This window comes from Coturnix japonica, unplaced genomic scaffold (genome assembly GCF_054131305.1).
Source record: "Coturnix japonica strain WE unplaced genomic scaffold, WE-NBRP24 Scf039, whole genome shotgun sequence".
NCBI lineage: Eukaryota > Metazoa > Chordata > Aves > Galliformes > Phasianidae > Coturnix > Coturnix japonica.
The window spans coordinates 950,320-971,344 of record NW_028188942.1 but is presented as its reverse complement, the minus strand read 5'-3'; the positions used below and the strand labels follow the sequence as shown (position 1 = coordinate 971,344).

The following is a 21,025-nucleotide window of genomic DNA, read 5'->3' as shown; positions in this document are numbered from 1 at the left end:
TGCTTTCTGTCTCTAGCTGTGATGATACTAAGACAGGGATAAGCAAACTCTGTGAGCTGCTGCTGCCATCACAGAGGGGCAGAGCAGTGGAATAGCAAAGAAGAGCTGTTCTGGAGGCTCCCAGTGCAGCTGTCCCATAACCAAGTGGATCATAGGGAACTGCTCCCTGGGCTCTTCTGGGCCAGTCAGGTGGGTTGAAAGCTCCAACTTTCAGCTTCAGGTTTGCTTTCTGTTCAGACATCCTCTGCAGCCTGGGTCTGATTGAAAGCAGCATGTCAGCGTGGCTCTGGATGGAAGGCTAACGATGGTATTTGGAGAGATATTTAGCGGGAACATATTGCCATATAAAATATCTTTAAGTAGAATGTTAGCCTACTGGGAAGACTCCTGGGCTCTTTAAATTTGTGCTTTTTATTTCTGACTCCTCAACAGAAAATCAGGCTTGCTTTATCATTTAAATCTCTAATACAGCAAAGATCAAAGTGCGGTGCTGCACAGTTTGCGCGCCTGATGAGCTAATCAGCAGCACTGCCTCCAGTTTGGGGGTATGCATAATGTAAGCAACAAAAAGCAAGAGGCAACTAAAAAGCAATCTGTACAAGAGCCTCGTGGCAAACCCACCCCCCTTCAGCAGACTAAAGCTCAGCTGGGCACAGCACAGAAGAGCTCGGCTTTCTACACAACTGAGACCTCACCATCAGAAGCAGCACAGTCCTCTCAGGTCTCTTCCATCTCAGGTTATTTCAGTACTGCTGTACCTGTAACGGCTGCTATTCTGCTATACTTGATGTGACTGCCATCCCAGCGTACAAAAACAGTTCATAAATGTACAAACCAATGCTAATGCGTATCAGAGCATCATATACATGAATGAGGACAGGAAAGCACTGCAGGACCAATACAGAACCTGAAGAGCCAATGCCCATTTTCTTTTTTACCACTAAGTAAAACAGACCCTAAGTACAAACCCGGGTACTGAGCATCCTGTTGTAAATGCCGCTGTGATATTGGGCCACTAAAGTTTGCACAGACACCAACATGCATCTCTGCACAGCGGTTTGCAGGCACAAAGAACTTTGGTTTATGATCGCAACTGAACCACCAGGCAGAAAAAAATGCATCCAACACAAGTTGTGATTGAAAACAAACCTCATCGACCCCAGTCTGACAGAAAACCCAGGCTAATGCAGCGATGCAATGAAAATCGTGTGGGCTCTAATGAAGCCAATGACACTTGGAGCTTCCATGGGGTGTGGCAGACAGACCCGGCTCCTTCCCAAAGACCCAAAGCAACAGATGGAGCAATTAGCTCCCTGCCCCTCAATATTGCTGGGCTTGGAACTGAGGGTGCCAGGGAAGATAATTGCTTTCCCTGCTCTCTTGGAGTATGCCACACTGTTTGCTGACAAATTCTCTTACTCAAAGCACACAGCAGAAAGCCCAGGGCACTGAAGCATTTGTCTGCCTTTGTAAACACATGTAAGCACCAAAACTCATCCCTAGTGCAACATCCAGCATGGGGAGGTCAGTCTCTGGAGCTGGGGATACATCAGCGTGCTGCCTTTATGTGCACTAAAATGGAGAGTTAAGAGATGCCTCCCCCCCCTCGTACCTCAAGCTACTGGTTAGTATATAACGTTCCCAAACAACATTAAAATGCCTGCCGTGGCTTCTCCTGGTAGCCACATTTCAGCAGCAGGCAATTTATGCCTGGCATTGTGGCACAGAGAGGAAAACTGGCTACAAAATGATAATTAAGCATTTTGAATTAATTATTATTATGGCCCTGACATTTAAACTTGTCAGTTCCCTGTAAGAGTAATATGACTGTTAGGGCTGCTTCAGCCTATGGTTCTTTACTTCTCCCTGCGAAACGTTATTTATACAATTAAAGCAAAGCATTTACAAACACATTTACAACCTCCATGTTCCTCAGCACACTGTAGCTGTGCACATACTTTGGTTTAACAACATTAGCAGGCTGAGAATAATGCTGGGTCATTCCTCACACCTAAATGGTCATGGAGACCATCCCTCCCCATAGAAACTCTTATAGAACCACAGAGTGGTCTGGCTTGAAAAGGGCCACAATGCTCATCTGGTTTCAACCCCCTGCTGTGTGCAGGGCTGTCAACCAACAGACCAGGCTGCCCAGAGCCACATCCAGCCTGGCCTTGAATGTCTGCAGGGATGGGGCATCCACAGCCTCCTTGGGCAACCTGTTCCAGTGCATCTCCACCCTCTGGGTGAAAAACTTGCTGCTCACACAAGTTGTTCTGCTTGCAGAACATATCAGTCTGGTGTTTTTTCCAACTGCTTTAACAAGCCACATGTGACTGATCAGGAACAACGCAGCCAGAGATTATTTCCCAAGACATCTCATGTCAGGTAGGTTCAATCCCCAGCTTTGCAGCATATTAATGAGCGTCACCTGTAACATATTCTGCCTTGAGATTATTTATGCAGTGCCCCAGAATTTGCCAAGTGCCATCCTTGATGATTTGCATCCTTAGTGAGATCTGATCATGTAAACCAGACTTGAAGATCTCCATGGGTTTGGACAGAACTCAGCACCTGCCAAAGGCTGCTCACGTAAATCTATTACAGGACTGACACACAGAAACGGTAACATTTGCTATGAAACGACACATTTTAAGCACAGCATATTGTGTGATGTTTCTCCCTAATGGAGCCGTCCTGCTCCTCGCTGTTCATTTAGCAGCTGGTGAATTCCAGCCCCCAGCCAATGCTCACTCTGTCACTGCTTGACTTTCTATCTTCAGTTTCTTTTCCAGAAGAACTGAGTGGCTGTAAGATAGAGCAGGGCCACCGGACTCTATGCCTGAAGCCACACACACATCGTTTCTGCCAGCCCAGCAAAGCACCTCTGCAGAAGCAGCTCCGTGGCCTTGGTGTGTCAGAGTTCTGCAGGATGCATGTGGTTTCATAGTGGAAATAGGGCATTATTTATAGTAAGTGGCAGAACATTATTTATTCATTTGGCATTGACTGTAAAGACAAAATGAGCCATCATGTCACTCGCAGGACCGTGCACAGCACAGTTCTGCTGCAGTTCAGCACAAAGGACTCCGAAAGTATTTGATGTGAGAATGGTTCTTCAAGGATGTTTACAAGCAGCAGGACAGTAGTGGGAATCTACCCATGCTACTACAGCCCTGCTTTATCAGAGATAATTTGTTGCAGGGCCATTACCTACAACATGCAAAGTCACAGTATTTATCGGAGGGTCTGCCAAATCCTACTCTTTGCAGCACCGTGTGCTCTCCTGCTTCAGAACCTGGCACCGTGTTTCACTTGTGAAGTCATCAACGTGTTTATCTGGAAGATGGGATATTTCATATCACCACCTTCTGCTGTTGAATTCCCAGCAAGGAAAGCAGATGCTATGGAAAATCCTCATTGACAAGAGGCCTATGCCCCCAGCACGAGGGGCAAAAGCCCACTTGAGACACATGTAGCAGCACACAGCATCCCAAGTGCCTTAACCCAGGCAGTGCTAGGACCGGACCTGCCCTTAGCAGCTCCCAGTAGGCAGCACCTCCTGCCCCTGAAGTGCTCCAGCCAACACAAACCCACTTGGCTGCAACCAGCGGTGACTTTAAGAAGATCCTGATGGAAACTGCATCATTTCCATGACCATGGAAGCACTGAACTACTTCTCCTCCCAGCTGCCACTGGAAGGCTCACTGTCCTTTCTCTAGTTTTATCCCTCAGAAAGACCTGATGGCAACAACAGATGCCACTAGAAGATCTTTTTGCACTTCAGTCTGCCTCAGCATCCTTTGTGCAACACTACTACACAGATCAGGCAGGGAACAAACATGAAGGCAGCACCCAGCTGAAGCACACTGTAAACACTGTTAAGTGCACCAGGATAACTGGGGTAACATCTTGTTGCTGTTTACCAAAGAGAGGATGGCAATGTGCTACAGATATCGTAGGGCTCCTACAATTGCAGTACCTAAAATAAACAAAAAAACACTATGCAAAGCAGCATTGCTAATCCTTGTTTTACAGATGGGAAAATGAAATGAACTCTTTATTTCCCCAGTGACTTCCAGGTCCTTTCAGGCTTTCCAACAACTCAGCCTTCCAGCTGAACCAACCCTACAAAACATCCAGTGCTTACAGGCAAAGAAACCAAGTCACAAAGACAGCAAGGACACTTTCTGCCCCTTCAGTCCATTAGAGATAGCACTTGGCAGTGGTCCCAGGGCAGGTAAAACAAACTGAGAGGTCCTCCCCGCACTGCAAGCTTCCAAAAGACTATTTAGATATACCTGTGTTCATCCTGCTCTTGTACCTCACATCACCACCAACATCCTGTACCCCTAGAAGGGCAGATTCTTTGCCCCATGTATCTGGCAATCCCTTCTGCACTCCCTGTTCTGAGGTTGTAAGAGAAAAAGAGATTATGAGTGTCATCACTGAGCCCCAGCACTGCACCAATACACAACATGTGCTTCAGTCTTGCACCAATGACTGTGCCGTCCTGCCAAGATGGCCATGGAAACATGTTAAAACAAGAAACACTTCCCTATCCCAAACCAGCATCAACTTCAAGCTCTTGGAGAAAGAACTCAGCTCCAGACTGGTTTAATCTTAATTTTCAGTAGTTTGAAATGCCCAAGTTTGGGAGCTCAAACAAACTTCCCTAAAAGTGACAAATGCTCTCCATTAGTGAAGTGCTATTGCCTCCTCCATGGCCAGTCTGTAATGATGGCCTGTGCAGGGCTGTTCAAGGTCAGGGATCTATTGCTCTGCTAAATATTAATCTGATGATTATGCTGATTTCAGTCATAAAATATGAGGCTATTGAATCCTCATCCATGTGCTTATACATACTGTGTATTGCCTGCTCAGCAAAACCATCACCAGCCCAGCAGTGATTTTTCTTTCATAATGGTAACATTATGGAGTCTCCAAGGTGACAGAGAACCTATGGCTGGGGACTTCCCTTGCCCCATGATTTTTCACATCACCCTGCAGAGCTTTGAGCGCATGATAAAAGTTCACCCAAAGAAATCTCAGTCTAGACTGTACATGAGCTATCCACCCCGACAAACGCTTGCTGTAACAGATAGCACAATGTCTTTCTTTTTTTGTCTTTTCTTTTGTCAGGGATTCCTTTCTGTTATTATAATCTTTTATCAGCTTTCATTCTCAGTTGTCCACTTTGATTTAAGGTACATCTTTCTCTAGACCAACGAGGCAGCACGAAGCGAGCATATCAAAGATGAAGCCTTATTTACTTGGGAAATGCCAGCTTTGAAGATCTCTTTTTCCCTTAAATGAAGTCTTTCAAAGTCCAGTGTCTGCAATTCCCCACTGAGTAAAATCACTACACTTCTCATGCTGCTGCTTTTTGGTAGTTTGTGATACATCTGGGAGCTCTGGCAATTTATAAACGTGGCATAATAGAGTTAACACAAAATGCTGTTACCTCAGAGTTAAAAAAACAATAAAGTTACATGAAGAACAGCGTAAAGAAGGTATTTGCAGAAAGAGTTCTCCATCAGTTCTGCATGCAGCAAGGCCTTTGTTCATAGCACCCATGGGAGAACAGCTGGCTTTTGCAGAACAACAATCCCCTCACAGGGTGACCTTAAAGTCGCATTTTTTCCCCTGTTCTCCTGAATCCTTGACTAAAAGTCCTCTGGTCCTTGATTTAGTTTGCAGCTTCCTCATCCTTCCCCCCCCACCACCAACACCAGCCAATAGCTGGTGCAGCAACATTAAAAATCAAGAGTAACACACTCCTGGTCAGAAGGCAGAATTTGTTGAATAAGTGGAACAGTAAATGAAAAGTGTCAGTTAAAGGACAAGAGAAGCTGTTCTATAACCCAGTAAGGGTTGTGAAGAAGAGGGATAAAAGCCAAAGAGGGAAAAAAGCCAATCCTGACGTCATTCGGGTTGGGGGAAACCTTTGCAAGTCATCTGGTCCAACAACTCCACATCCAAAACAGAATTTCAAAGTTACATTCAACTTCAAAATTCAACAGATATATTCTTCTGATCCTCTCCCTGTGCATCAAAAGGATGATTTCACTGTGTTCTCTCTATTACAGTTCACATAACAGCTACAGCAATCAGACACCATTCCCCTCCAGACCCACGTTTTCAGGTGGAACAAACTCATTTTAACTTCTCCTAGAAAGGCCTGGGCTGGAAAGGACCTCAAAGAGCATCCAGTTCCAACAATCACCTACCAAATGATTCAAGTTCTAATCTTTTTCATAGAATTGTTCTTGCTGCACTCCAAAAGCTTCTCGGACTGTTCATATCCTGCCATGCTACCCTCCCAGCAGATGTTGGGGTTATTGAAGTTCAGCATGGGAATGGTACTTCCAAGAGGGTCTGTGGGCTTTCACAAGACCCCACAAACAGGCTTCATACCTCAAGTCCTGCCAGTCCACAGCTCTGTGTTACCACCATTGACCTGAAAGCAGCCGCACAGCCAGTTCATCCCCATCAAAACTACACTAGCACAAATAAGTGATCTTCATTTCACAAGCATCAAACATTGTAGTGAAAAGAGAGTAGTTGTATTTTACTATCAAAGAAAAAAAATATATATAGCAAAAAAATCACCATACTGAACATATGTTGCTTATGATCTTGGATAGGGAGAAATCTCTCAACGCCCTTCTCATTCCTTGATGTCAGAGAGCTTGCCAGGTTCTCCTTCTTCCCATTCACACCAGAGGTTGGTTTTGTGGGTTTTTCTTTTAGCTGAAATATACTGTATGAAGTTTTGACAGCCTTGACAGCATCGTGTGTCATCCAAAGCTTTCCAGCACAAGCAAGAAAAAAATAGAAATGAAAAGTGAGTATAATTTCATGACTCACTAAGGGACAATTTGTGTGCGAGTCTGCACAGTGCTTTTGGTTAACTCATCAAGATTTTACACCAAAACAAAGCTCCCGTGACTCTACCCTGCTCTCCAAAAAGCAGGTAGGGTCCCCGCATCATTTTTGACAGCTCTCCCTTAAAAACGGAAAGAATCGCCTTGCAAATAGAATTCATCCCTGGAGGACATTAAACCCTGTTAATTTCAGTGGCCTTTATTCTTTATTTGACATCTCAGTTGCCTTGCTAGCAGTGTGGAATCAAGGCTTGATGCCTACTTTGCTGCTCAGCTCACCATGCAAAGAGCAGGTGGCAAATCTATGGATAGAATACTGAAACACAAAGCAAGTCCACAGCATTAATGCTGGAACCACGTTATGTGATTTTACACAGACAGGTTTTCCAGATTGTGACCGACTGGGAGATGCAGAATTTCATCACATATCTCAGAAGCACCAAAAGTGTTCGGTTAAATCCATTGCTGATGTGTGGCTATTTCAGTCCATGACTCTACGGTGATGTGCACCTGTTAAATACATGCAATCAAACACTAGCTATGTAAATGAATGCTGTCAGATTGAGTACAGGCATTAGGAAGAGATTAAGTAGTCTCTTCAGGAAACTAGTAAATTAACTAATATTGAACAGAGTATCAGGTGCCTCATTAAGAATGTAGAGCAACGTTCCACTGTATTTCCTTTCACTAACTTCTAAATTTAACAATACACTCAACAATTCAAATTCTCTCATTAAACAACTCACAGTAACATGCAATCTGCATTACAGATGTCCAACTCTGCTTTCAGATATGTGCCAACAGGACTCTAGTATGCTGGGCAAAAGTCTAGCCAAAGTTTATCTCAAAAGGTTTAATCCCCATTTCCAGTGGAAGTCCAATTTCCAGTTAAGGTCAATAGAACAAGGCTTCCCTGAATGTGAAAGACAGAAGATAAAATCAAGAAAACCACGCACCAGCAAAGCATGAAGAATTACGTGTCCATCACACTAAACTGTGAGCAACGCTGAGCCCATTGAGACCTGGGTCATCTGCATTTCTGAAACCACCAAGATTTCTAGTACATCCAACAGACTCAGCATACATGTGCTGCTTGCAAGGCCACATCTGTGACAGAAAAACCAACAGCACACAGCATCAAGAAGTCTCAGCAGTTTTCTAGAGCCTGGGATTCTCCCCGGAGTGCTCCTGAAATGCCCACCCCAAACACACACTAAACCTCTGTCCTTACTGAAGGCTGTAAGGTCTACATCACTTGATTTGCACCAAAACCTCAGGGAGCCGAGTCTCAAGGAACCACACACACTTTTTATCTCTTTGAAAAGATAGATGGTGAAATAGATACTGAGTGGCAGAACTTGCAGGCTTGTTCTGCTGGAGGGCTGAGAGCAGTGCTGCTGACAGGGCAGTCCCAGCCCAGTCCAAAAGGAAGGACAGCACAGCCTCACCCCTGGCCATGTGCATGGAGCAGAAACTTCGCAGGTATAGAACTACAAGTGACAATCTTGCTCCTCCCCTGGTGAAAACTCTAGTTGAAACTACAGAAGATCATCTTTGCCTTTAAAAAGATTAAAAAGTAATAGCAGCTAACGAGTTCCTGCAGCATTCTATGCTGTCTAGTATTAACCAAGCACAATGTAAAAACGTTGATTCTCCATAAAGCTACAGAAAGCAACAACCATCAGGCAAACTATTCCGTAAAACCCACAAATCCTTCACGACTCGATGTGTTTAATAACAGTACTTCACTCAATGAATAACACACAACAATGACTCCACTAATATAACAATTACTTTTTTTGCTTCCCAACTATCTGCCACTACATAAAGTAGAATTTGGATCTATTATTATTATTAATTTTATTATCTTTTTTTTTTTTTTTTTTTTACAATTACCATTTTTTTCCTCTATTTAGAAACAAATGTAATTACTTCAGCTAGAGAAGACAGAATTACTTCTGCAGCACAGTCAAAACATGCATCAACACTCATTTTCTGTAATTATTTCACAAGCGCTCTGTCTGGCATCATTCTCACATGAAAAGAGTTTTCAGAAGGGCCTTTGGCTACTTGATGCGCGGCGCACAATCACAGGCACAGCTGAAGAATGAAATGAAAGGAAAAGAGAGGTTCTCGCCATTCATTTAACCTTCTCTTTTGGTGTCTGCCTTGAAACGAGAAGTAACTTCAGAGAACAAGATGAATCTCTTCATCCCCTCTCTTTCCCGCTGTACTTGACAAACAGAAGAGTTGCCAATCTCTTCTATGACCGAGAGGTGTCAAAACTGGGATATAAATACATACTGTGTGCCCATGTTTCACTTCGTAGTAATTTATTATTGGAGCACCTTGAAAAGTGTGTTGTCATTAACCTTAACTTTTTGAAATGATCATTTGTCAAGGTTGTTGTCTAGACAGAAAAAATCCAGCTCCCAAATCCCAGGCGAATCAGCGCACCCTAGAATGTCCATACTTAAAACAGTTGCGGAGCTGAACATAACGAGTAGAAACAAACATGGTTTAGAGTAACCTTCAGAAGACAAGAATAAGGCACATCATCGCGTTCACTAAAAGCCAGTAGCATGAGCAGGGCAGTGAGCATCGCCAGCTGAATGCCTGGATTAGCTGGAGCTTTGTTTCTGCTGCACATTGCAAGGAGTGGAAGCTGAGGATTGGAGGAACAAAGCAGGCAAGAGGAGACAGGCTGATCTTGACAGCCAGATTCTTCTCCTCTCTCATCAGTCTTAAGCTAAAATAAAATGTGACACGAGCATGACAAAAGGCTATTCCCTTCCCACTAGCTTCCTAAAGAAAAGATATGCAGGAAGTCCTATGTATTCTTCTAGCCTCCGCTCACGCAAATTCATCCCCTTCTGACACCCACAGCCTGACAACTCCTGCCATGAGCTTTTTTGAATTAAAAAAAAAAAAAGTTATTTTAAATTCAAATATGGTGACACAGTTATTTTTATACTCCTCTGCACTTCTAAGACAAACTTCCTCCAGGTCTCTTCCCAAATAGGTGCTCTGAGGCATGGATGAGTGAACTGTGCACTCTGCTTCCTCTCTCCATTCATTTTATTGCCAATAGCCGTCAGCATCACAGCAAAACACATTAAACGAAAGGGCTGAGGAGTCAAGAGTGGGTCCAACCTGAAGAAAGAACAGTTCCAAGAAAGTGCCGCAGCAGTGCATCATGCTAATAAGTAATGAAAGCAACGAGGAAGCTTCAGGTTTCAGCAGTACTAAGCTCAGATCATTGCGAGATTAGCGTTCATTTGGCAGGGAAAAAATTAAACTTCTAAAGATAAATCTGTAGAATCACAGACGATTTGTAAAACGGTGTCAAACAGTTTGCTATATATTTAAGGGATATTCAATGCAGCGAACAATCGTAAGATCTCCAATCCAGATAACAAGGCGGAACAGAATCTGGATGTTTCAAGAACCAAAGATGAATTTTAATGACTTAGGAGAAAATTGAGAAGGGAAATTGCCTTTCAAATCTTCTTCCACAGCAGTTAACGCTTCAAACTGCCAGTGACTGCACCAGATGAAACCTCATTTTGTCTCATCTCAGGATAGCAGAAACAGTAACCGAGAACCCAGAGCTGAACCTGCGCTGCATTTTAAATGCCACAGTTACTGCGTGGGTCAGGAGTCAGACTGAAACCTCATTTACCACAGACTTGTTTATTTCTGTATTTAGAACCTAAACTAGATCACTTATTTTCACTAAAACTATTTTTTGTATGGCATGCAGGGACAGGAAGGAAGCTGCTCCATTTGCTGTTTGGATGTCAGAGGCTGTGTTTGAAGAGCAGAGGAAGGCCACAGCCTGCTGGCCCTGCAACGAGTCCCATCCAGGGAGCAAGGAAAAGGACTCTTAATGCACTTCATATATTACACTATACACTATATATATATACACTATTAACGCTCAATGCTACAGACTCACTGAATGGGCTACAGGCCAGAAAGAAATTGATCAAACATTTGCAAGCTACTGATAGATACTTACAGATATTATATACAGAAAATTGCTCCTTGGTACTGATTCACACAGAAAGTTAAATAGAAAATTTCTTACTTTCCCCTTTAAATATTAAGCTTAACATCCCTACAATGGAAATGTTTTGTTGCTCATGGGGTTGAAAGGGATTCAAGATATCATTGAGTCCAGTCCCTGCTACAGCAGTTCCCTACAATAGGTCACACAGATGGGCATCCAGCCAGGCCTCGAATAACTCCATAGGAGACTCCCCAACCTTTGTGGGCAGCCTGCCGCAGCACTTCATCACCCTTACATAAAGAAGTTCTTCCACACGTTAGTACTGGACTTTCTATGTTCAACATTAAGGAGGCCATCGCTCCCCGTCCTATTGCTACACAACACCAAGAAGAGCTTGGCCCCATCCATTCGACAGAACACCAACCAAACACCAGTATTTAGACTTGGGTAGAATTAGAAGATTCTTCCTCTTTTGTGCAGCCTCAGCGACACTAAAAACAACAGAAGCCTTCAGTCTTCAAGTTTTGTCACAGAAATGGCTGCTCACCCACTTTTTGTGCGTGCACATTCAAGGATGGAGAAGGGCACAAAGTGCATCCATCCAGTTGCCAAAGTCTGATGCAATTCAATGATGCTCTTACCACATTTCACATCTCCTTCTACATTTATTAGTATTACATCAGTATTTTGGAGCCCTGGGTCCAGTTCAGGTTCCCACTGCACAAAAAGACAGGACTGCAGTTTCTACTGAGCACTTCTATGCACACAGACAACATGCATCAATACAACACACCGCAGGAGCATGATGTCTCCAGCTTCTGTTATTACAAAGGATACTCTATATGGTATCAAATAATGAGATCTTCCACAAAGCTGCTACTAAGCAAGTGACATTGCTTAGATGTTTAATTGCCACACATTTTATTCAGAGGTTTTTTGCCTTTCCCCACACAGATAATTTTTAAAATTTAGGTTCTCGGGCAATTTGACCTGGAGTTATAAAACCGTATCTAAGGAATGTTATAAGAGTTTGATTATTTGAAAACGTGGTGTTTTCCAGTGACATGCAAGGCCCTAAGGAGCTTAAATATAACCCAAAGGCTTTGCAGATGACACAGTATGAGGGATGAAAAACCCCCATTCCGTGATGCTTCATCCTCCTAGGACAATACCTGGAATTCACGCACTACCCACCTGACACAGCAGTCAAAGCAAGGAGGCACTTGAGAGCTGAAAGCTGGCACAGTGCTTAAAGAAAGCAGAGATCTGAGACTGTGCTTGGAGGGAGGAGAAGGTGAGCTCTTATTCCCGTGAGGATGAAGCATCAGCTCAACTCTGAAATTTAAAAATACTTCTTTTTCAGCGGAAGGAAAAGAGATAATAAAATTTAAAGAAAATAATGGAAACAGAAGCAAGAGATGTTAATGTGAAAGCTGAGCAGCACTCAGCCCAGCACTGCTGTATCTGCAGTAAACTCAACAGCATTCCAGACATCACTGCTCTTCTCCACTAAATTCAGCACTGCATATTAATACCATAATAGCTCTGTATATATATAAAAAATAAATATACATTGGTATAATGCAATGCAAAGGCTGCCAAGAAGCTGTGCTGTTCTGAAGCTTCATGTCAAACCTCCCCTTATAAATGTCTCTCTAGTATGGTACATCTTGACACCCATATGTTGTCTCAGCAGTGTAGGAAACGTAAAGCTTTGCAGATCACACTGACTGGCACAGTTCCTGAGCTCCCACGCTTCCTTTCAAGCAGACAACATACTACACAGAATAAGGCTCCCTAGATAGTCTAGGATAATATTTTAGTGTAAGTAGAGCTAAAATTATTGCAAGCTACATGACTTGGCAATTAGCATTGCAAGAAGCCCAGGAAGCTCAAAGGAATTGTTTGAGTTAATTGCGACCAGGTAAAGAGCAGTGCAGCAAAGATGCTCCTGGTGCTCTACAGAGACAGCAGGAGCAAATACCAGACCCTCTGCCATCAGCCCTGCAGTGCAAACAAATAGCACAGTCCTGGGGCAGCACATCCCACCACCTGCTGACTCTTTTGGGGCTGGACTCGAGGACAAACAGGCAGCAGAACCAACAAAGCAGTTTTTAGCAGCCTGCCCCCCAACTTGCCTTCTAGACAGAAAAGCTGTTGGTTTTACTACTGTGGAAATGTATTCAGTCTTGAAGTGGAGCAATGCAGAAGAGAGGATGCATGTAGATGGCAGCCTGGAGGCACAGCTCAATGCCTGTGGTTTTTGCATGGAGAACAAAACATCCATTTATGACTGTTAAATACACATGAAAGCATAAGCAAAAAGAAGGTTTAAAAACAAAAACCAGACCAGTTTTCCTGAGGTTGTTGGATGCAGGGAGTGGCGAATCAGATAGATGGTTTCTGACTCCAAAATTTTCAAGCTCTTTGGACCAATGGTACTAGAACTGTCATAAAAATCACAAAAGCAAAGCAGAAAGGGTTTTTAAGGATAGACCTGTCAACACAATCTGGGAATCGCTCAGCTTTGCTGCCCAGAATCCGATCACGTTGTTGTTCCTTCCATGCTCGGAATACACAAGAAGGCAACCTGCAGCTGTGTGAAGGGTGCCCAGAGCATCTCACACTGTCCTTGTGCTCTCAGGAGGGAACAGATGGACGGCTGCAGGCTACAATTTGCTATTTTTCAGCCTGACTCCTTTGAGAAAGACCAATTGAAAGGAAATGCTGAAGGTGATACACCACCAGTGCCCCAGTCCTTAACCCAGGGGACAACCCAAGGTAGGATTTTTTTTCATAAACCCTTTAAGGTATTTAGGTTTCAAAGCTGTCAACACATTCAAGTACATTATCTGAGGCAATGGCATTTCATGAATCCCATGCAGCTGCCATGCAAAGTATGGCCATTTTTGTCCTGCAATGGAGAATACTGGAGATTTCTTCATGATGTTTATGAAGTCTGTCACTCAGGCAGCAGTTTAATCATGCCTTCTTGGATATATCTTTTTCCCCCTTAACCCCAGGGAGGATAACCTGGTTTTATTTACCTGAAATGGAAAATATATGGTCAAACAGATGTTGGTATAAGGGGGTAACTGTTAAGGTTTGCTGACAACTGGAAAGGTCTGAGCAATCAAACTGTCAATGGTTAAACAGATAAAAGTGACCGTGCCAAGTGGGACAGCTAACTGAGGACAGGCACTCCAGCAGAGAGAAAACCATCACCGAGTGCAGGCAAGCTGTTTGCAGGGACCGGAGGGCATCGATTCCAGGCATGTAAGAGAAAACTCAACTCTGATTTCAGAAATCAGAGATAGAAGAAAATATTATTTGAAAGGAAAGGTTGAATTAGATGAAAGCTTCACAGGCAGGAATTTGTTTAGAATTGAGGCAGAGACAGAGACAGGAGAAAACAAAAATGCATACGGATGTCTAACTCTCCATATTCTTATAGCAGCAATTGCTTGAGATTTCTTTTATAAAACCCTGTCACAAGCACTTCCAATGATGGGCCATTCCCAACGAAATAGCTGGAAGCCCTGAATTCCCCCAGTTGGTGGTTCAGAGGAATCCCCCACCTCCAATACAGACTGCCCAGGGCAGAGCTTCGGCCACAGCACCAGGTTTGGAGTGTCCAGGTCACAGACCTGTTCCTGGATGGCAGTGACAAAGAGTGCCTGCCCCACAGCTGTTGGGCCCTGCTTCCCAGAGCACGGCTGCTGCTTTGGCTTGAAATACAAATGCATAGTTCTACATCTCAGATGCAACACCAGAAACCTCTGGTGTCTCCCGCAAGCTGAGCTGTAGCATCATGCTGCTCTAACGTTAATCTTCCTATTACTCCTGTGAGGAAACAAAATACATAATATATCTATAACGTGAATAGCATAATGCCTCATAATCCGTTCTATCTCACTGTTTATATGATTCCATATGTACTTCTGTGGATACTACCGCTTCCAGATCTGAAACTGAGGAATCAATGCAGCAATTATGGACAAAGAAATGCAGAATTATACACAGGGTTATTTTTCATGCTGTGAATGAAGGCAAGTGCATTGCAAAAACAAAACTCATTATCCATTCTTTAAAATAATTATTTTCATGAAGCCAAAGTATTCTTTAGGATATTTAAATGCAGATTCAATCCAACACCTACCAACTTCACCCAGCATTTTTCTTATGCAAAAACTTCCAACATGTGCACAATTGCACATACGCCAATATTTATGGTGGCCACACAAACTGCAAGTCAAACACCACCGAGATATTTTGCTAGACAAACTAAGTTTCACTGCACATATGCAGACTGACTTTACATTTGTTCATTCCACTGTCATCTGTGTCATCTACAGTTAAGACTCAGGTATGTTCTGTGTTTTTATAACTCCTATTACTTTAACTTTCTCTTGCCACATGCATAGGAAAACAAGATCCAAGGATCTCAGGGTTACTGGAGGATCACATGGCTTAAGGATGAACGCGAGGAGAACATTCTTCATTTTTAATTACTGTCTCTGAGTGAAATGATTGAGAAAATTTCAGGTGAACGTAAATATTTTGTAGCAAACGGCTCCAATCAGAAGGAAAAACAACATCAAAAAAAACCACAACAACCCTTTTCCTGCACAAAGAAACTCAGCACTGAAGTGATTCAGCTCAGAACACACACATCCCCAGAAAACAGCCTGTGATTTGAAACCAATTTTTAGAGTGTTTTTCAGTACAGTGAGAATATCCCCCCACTGCTTTCATTTTAGGTTCTTCCATTGCACTTTTGGAAACGTACCCTTTGCTTAACACATCTAAGCAATCATTGAATGGTAGAATTGCTCAGGTTGAAAAGACCTTAAAGATTATCAAGTCCAACCATAACCTAACCGTACTATCCCAAATCTTAACAACCCTCCACTAAATCATGTCCCCGAGTACCACATCCAAATGGTTTTTAAACACATCCAGGGATGGTGACTCAACCACCTCCGTGGGGAGCCTATTGCAGTGTTTAACAGCTCTTTCTGTAAAGAAGTTTTTCCTGATATCCAACCTAAACAATGCAGTGCCTTCCCCTCTTTCAACAAGTGCTTGCTTTTAAAACCTCCTTGTTCTACTCCCAAGGGACCCCCAGTGTCCCAAAGAAAAGGCAGCAACAACAGGGTGATGCTGCTGATGCCCCCAGCCCCCAGGTGCAGCCCTGCAATACAAGGAACTGCCTGCAGCCTGAGATTGCACCCCTGCTGTGCTGCAGCAGTGCAGGAGCTTTGGGAGATTCAGCTCCTGATAGGCTGTAACATGCTGTACTGCTTGCTCACCTGTTTGCACAGAATGCAATTCCAGCTCTTTTACACTGAGGTTATTTGCTTCTGTGGGAAAAGAAGTAAATATTTGCTCTGCTGTGCCAGCTGGATCAAGGGAAAGCTATATATTGCACAAACCTTTGAGAGGAGGTAGGAAGAAGGCAGGTATTTGCAGTACACATGCACAGCACAAACTGAAACCAGCAGTGACTGAAAACCACTTTGGAACAAGCAGGAGCACAGGCAGCGCACAGAGGGCTGAGTTTAACTCTGTGGGTTTTAGGCCAGGTCAAAATTCAGCTTTCATGTCTGTGTTTCATGTTCTCTTCATTGAAATTAGGGTGATTTAGAAGGAAGACAATAACCTGTGGAGGACTGAGTATCCACGCTCACAATGATCACAGCACATACAGTATTTGGTACCTGAGATTGCCTTTGGTGCAGCGTTCATTGCCTTGTAGCTGATGTCCTGTTTCTTTGCCTCACTCCCTTCTCTGTTAAAAATAACTCGGTACTAACAACTTACCTATTACAAGCATTGCTAAACCAAACGTACCTTAAAAATTCCACGTTGGACAAATAGATCACTCTAAGACTTCATCTCCAAAGTGACGGACTTCCTCGATAAATAGCCTTCCTTGATAAATAATCTTTCAAGCTCACCAAATATGTTTCTTCACCCTTCCTTTACTCACAAATCAGCTTCTGGAGGTCTGGATATATTCAAGGACTCCTTCCCTCCTGCATTATTCTTCATTTTCTAGTAAATGCTGGAAAAATTTTCCAAGTGCCACAGGGAGAAATCTGTTATGTTAAGGTTTCAGAGTTTGTTATTTTGGCACTTGTGGTTCTCCACGTAAATCCCTTTCCAATGGTTTCTGCACCAAGATTTTAGTTTAATACTTGAAGGATTATTGGCAGCTAAGGGGAGGATTTGTGGATGTTGAATGAAGTACATTGTAATAACAACTGTCAGGCTGATTATGATGCTCAGGCCTGTACGCCTCTCCAGCAACATCTGAATACTTTGATATGGTCACAGCTATGGCCTACATGAAAATGTCTAGAGTCAAAAAACAGTCTACTACTAAACATGCTTTAGAAGCACAGCTTTTATTAAATCACAATAAAAAGCTTTTATAAGCTAAAAGCTTATAGATTAAGTTTAAAGGAGGTGAAAGCATTTCCTTTCACTTACTTTGAGCTCAGTGGAATAACAAAGAATTAAGATGGCAGCAAAGCTTCCGTCTCCTATCAATCCCATGGCAAACAAACTGCACCACAATCCAAAGACTGTGGAGCTCGGGGTCTTTGCTTCTCCACCTGCAAAATGCAAACTGAGATACAGAGGGATTCTGGCACCCTCTGAGGAGGGAGGACAAGTCTAGCTCATTCCTGGCTTTGTCATATTCAGATGCCATAAAGTAATGGATCATAGAAGCATCCACGAACAAAAGAGGGGCTAAAAACCCATGCAAACAGACAAACCCACAACGAACTTTCAAGCTCAACCAGGGTGAGATCCAAATGAAAATGAAAAGTATTTATGAAGGTGAACTCACACACCAGCACATAAAAGGCTCTGTACTCTCATACTCCACCTGCTGGCTCTCCTCAGTAGGGATCAGTTGTATTTCTATGTTCAGTTTGGGTTTTCTACTTCTTTTTTCCCCGCTTCTCTCATAAGCTGTGCACCATCCCAGCTGATAGGGGTAAGCTGGAGAGCACTGGGCAGGAAGCCACACTCACCTTAATATTTCAACATCCAGTGGGGAAAAAGTAAAAGGGTAAAATATTCACGGCAATGTAAAACAATTGACAATGTATGGAACAAAACACTTTCTAAATGTTTCACAAATATTTCAGGGTTAAAAGAGTAAAGCGAGGCTAAAGATGCAGTGTTCTATTCAGTTCAGCCCCTACCTTGCTTTTGTGTTACATGCTGGAGCTTCTAAAAAAGCCAATTAAAGTGCCTTTTATTCTATGAAATGTTTAAAATTGGGCACTTTTGGTATACAAACCCTAAGCATCTGTTATTATTTGGGTGCTTTTTCATGCAGACTCGCGTACATCAAAATGAAAAGGCATTTATTTTTCAGCTGCCTTTAGAAAAGCAGAAAGAGAAGCGTAAGCAGGAAGCAGCGTTAGTCCCAGGACAAAGGTAGGTTCATGACTACACAAACACAGAGCTTCATGAATGCTTTGCAAGTGTGGGGTCTGTCATTTCACAATGTGAACTGTATAGAGAGGAAAAACAGCCTCCTCTCTTGGGTCACTCCCCAGTGGAAGCTCAGTGCTTCCCACAGGCACGGCAGGAACACACACAGTGTTCTCCGTTCCAGTTTCCTCCCACTAACTGGGCTTTTCACTCTCGTATAAAGCAACATCTGGAAATGATCATCTCATCGCACCCTCAAAAAGGCAGAGAAGCAGTAATAATATGGTAATAAGGGATGAAATTTTACGAGAGATGGCACTTAACTGAAGACTAAAAGACACCATGCAATTTCCATAAATTGCTTTTAGCAGGGGACTGAGTGACAATCAGGAAAAAAAACCACAACCCCACTCCCGGCCCTTTTTTTTTTGTGCAAATCATGGGCCCGACTTTCAACTGGTGTAAAATGGTGATGTTGGTACAGCAGTTCTGGTTGCACACAAACCCCTGAATACCATTTTGTGCAATGGCACTTTTAGGATCGTGTGGTGAAGAGACCCTCAAATCGAGGATGCTAAAATGAAGCTGCGAAAGCAAAACGGAAAGAAGCCATCAGCGCGCCAAATATCCGCTTGTTTTGTTGCTCTCCCTTCTTTAAGTGAGCTTAAAAAGGAGAATCGAGCCATTATCTCCCCCCTCTGCATTTCCGCCTCTTCAGATCTGTCAGTTCAGGGTGAAACCCAGATGGGACTTGAGAGACAAGGAATATCAAGAGTGTCCCAACACAGCTGGCATGGAAACAGGTGCCAGGTAGGTTCTGTTCCTTTGGGAAAGAGATGCTGTCCCATCCCCAGCAAGATCTCCTCCTCTTACCATGAAAGCCTCATGCCTTTCTGAAAGGCTGGCCAGCCAGCCCACTCAGAATATGGTGCTATATTCATTCTGTAGTGCTATATTCAAACACCACTGTAGAAAGTCATTAGATTTAACACCAACGGCACCAAGCAGAAACAGGGGGATGTGGAAATGAATAAATAGACTTCAGACTAATAAACAAAAATAACCACTTCAGGATAACAAACTGCCTTTGCAGATAAAATGAAATAAATCCCTAGAATTTAAATCCATCATGAGCAAAATCCCACTGGAAAAAAACCTCCAGACCAAAACCCTATCATGACTGCTTCTACATTCATGAAAGTATTTATGCAGACTAAGATAAGGGTAGTCAATCCACACGCCTTGGGACAAAAGCTGATCTCCTGCAGGATCAGGATAAAGAAATTTCCTCACCACATTTGTCCTGATTCAGGGCAAAAGGAGACACACTTTGCTAGGCTCGGGAGCTGCTAGAAGCAAGCCTTAGATCTGTGCCATGCTGATGAACTCCCACAGTAAATCCCAGCTTCTCCTCTGCACACTATCATTTCCCAATGCACTGAATGTACTGCCTGAACTTTGGCTGGGCTTCTCAAGCCTATCCACATAACCTGTCATACTCCAATCTGGCTCTTCAAGAGTCCTGTACTGTGAAGCATCCTGCTTCTCATTTCACCATTTAATTACACCCCTTCCTGCTCCCAGATTCTTTCTGTTCCTTGTAAGTCATCACCTTGTTACAGCTCAGACAACACAGTTGGTTGATGGCATTTTCCTCAGTTCCTTTCTAGTGTCCATAACTCCTAGTTACATACAATCCTCTGTTCTCTGAAAGGTGTCACTTTGCTTTGACCACACTTCCACAGCTGGTGCATCTCTAACCTGGTATTGGCAGCTCCTCCAAGAGACACCTTTTGCCTGGGACACCCCTGGCACCAGCAGCACAAAGACAAAACAGAAACAACTTCTTCCTATGGAACTCAGCTCTTCAAACTGACACCATGTCTGCACTGTCCAGGAGGTCTGAATGTACCTATTATGGACTACAAGAAATTAAAACCTGACAGATGAGGAAATTGCTCCACTCCAGCACGTCGACAGCCACAAAATGCATGTCATCAGGAAACACTACGCCCTTTCTTGCTGTTATTTAAAGGATAGATGCTGTTCTTCTGCTCCCCAAAAATTAGGAAGTGAGGAGGGAAAAAGGAGAAACCAAGAAACGTGCGTTATCTAATGAATCAATTAGACAGAGAAAGTCATCATCTCTCGTAAAAGGACATAAGCCATTAAGATGAAGTCCCTATTTTTCAATAACACCATCAGACTGTTTCCAAGCACCAACTGGGGATCAAGAAAAAGGAATATCATATTTCCTAAGTCTATTCTTATCTCTCCAGCTGCCATGCCAAAGGCTATTGAGGTGGAATGAAAGCAGAGTTTCAATCATCAACAAAACGCTGCAGCTCACGGACAGAGTCGCTCAAACAGGTACAAGTCCCACAGGCTTTGTGGGATCCACATATCAAAACGCAGATGTAAGATTGTGCCATCCTCAGCAGCTCACCTGCAGGGCTCTGTGGCTCTTGGGAACAGAAGCTATCAAGAGAAGAACAACTCATTTCATTGTGCTATACAAGCCTTTTTTTGGGGGAATATAGCAAAAACCAAACACGAACGGAACATGTGCCACTGAGCCTTGTGCCTTGTCTAGTGCAGTAAGAATAGAAAGTCCCTTACAACATTTACCAATAAAAACAGACAAGAAACATAAGTAAGTAACCCCAAATGT

At 43.2% G+C, this 21,025-nt stretch overlaps 1 protein-coding gene across 1 annotated transcript in view; it reads right to left on the bottom strand.

The window, feature by feature from the left end:
* Positions 1-21,025, bottom strand: part of LOC146753128 (receptor-type tyrosine-protein phosphatase T-like) — a 232,338-nt gene that overhangs the window by 31,478 nt on the left and 179,835 nt on the right. The window lies entirely within an intron of this gene.